The sequence below is a fragment of the Gopherus evgoodei genome, unplaced genomic scaffold (genome assembly GCF_007399415.2).
Source record: "Gopherus evgoodei ecotype Sinaloan lineage unplaced genomic scaffold, rGopEvg1_v1.p scaffold_46_arrow_ctg1, whole genome shotgun sequence".
In the NCBI taxonomy this organism is placed as follows: domain Eukaryota; kingdom Metazoa; phylum Chordata; order Testudines; family Testudinidae; genus Gopherus; species Gopherus evgoodei.
The window spans coordinates 358,575-360,021 of NW_022060067.1; positions in this window are offsets into that span (position 1 = coordinate 358,575).

Here is a 1,447-nt window from a genome sequence, read left to right on the forward strand (position 1 = left end):
TAATCCCTACCTTAACAGGCTCCCCTGCACCCATTTCTCTTCCCTCTCCCATGGGAGGATGGGATGAGCTGGAGGAAAAAAAGGACGTCATTCTATCACCTGTCTGGGTGAGAAGGACAGTTGTGGGGGTTTCAGAACAGGCTTTAGTTAATTTCACCAGATGATTCTCCCAGGCCCTTTCCCTGCAGACAGACACCCTAGATTCTGCCATGCTGAGAAAGAGATCAAGCATGTTATTACACTGTAGACCTGGCCCCTGCTGCCAGGCTAAGCCCACAGAGAGATTTTTAACCTCTCTTCTCCCTCCCCTCCCCTCGTAACAAAGTCTCTGAACACAAGGCTAGAAAAGAGCAGAACCAAAGGAGTCACTGTGGGGGATCCCTCGGACACTGACCCCACGGCAGCCACACCCCAGCAGGGGAATATGGAGTCAGGACCTGGCTTTTCCTCTCTCTGATCCTTGTTTTGTTCACTGGAAAGTGGTTCTGCCCAGGGATGCAGCAATACATGTGTCTGGGTGGACTAGAGAGCTGGAAATCTCTCCCTCCACTCATTTCTCCCACTGCCCCTTTCAGTCTCTCCTTCCCCTGTCCTCTCTCCCTGCCCCTCTGTCTGAGAAAGTCCCATTCCTGGGGGTTTTGCTCTCCTATGGCTGGATTTTCTCCTGGCAATTGCTAATGGGAGGAGAAACGAGGAAGGGCTGTTTGTGCAGAGTCACTTTCTTGCCAATCCCCAGCACTTTCCCTGAGGTCTTTCAGTTACCTGGAGTCTGTGGTAGAATTGGTATTAACAGGGCCCAGGTCTCCCACAAGGGGCTAGTACGAGTTGGAGAAAGTCATTACCTGGGCTGGGCAGAAAAGAAGCTTTAACTAAGGTCACTTGCCAGCACAGAACCCCACTGGGGGAGCAGCAGCTGCCAAGCCTGGTCTCCCAGATCACAATGGAGGCTACAGCATCTGACCCAGGAAGCTGAACCCCAATATCCTGAGCAGAGAGGGACAGAGCATCTAAGCAGCTTCCCTCCTTTAGCTCTCTGGGGAGAGCAGCTAATGGGAGCTCCTCCTCACAGGGAGAATTGCTGCTCTCATTTGCCCTACTGTCCATCTGGAGTCACTCCTTGTCTTTCCATACAGTGACTCTGGATTAACAATGGTCTCAATCACACCAGATTTCAGAAATGAGTCTAGAATGCTGTGGAAGAGACCATTGTGTGGCAGTGCTGACCCTCTTCCCACCTCCCTCACCCTCAGATCTAGGATAAGGGCTGGGGGGGAGGGAATGAATATTCACAATGGAACTGGAAGTTCCTGCAGTTTTCAAGAGAGGAGAAAAGAAACATCAGTGATTTCACCTCACAGTGTTTGACAAGTGGATAGAAAGTTATGACAGTAACTGGGCCTGGCCGGGGACTGCCTGGCAGTGCTTGGAGCCAGGATCGTGGCACAAA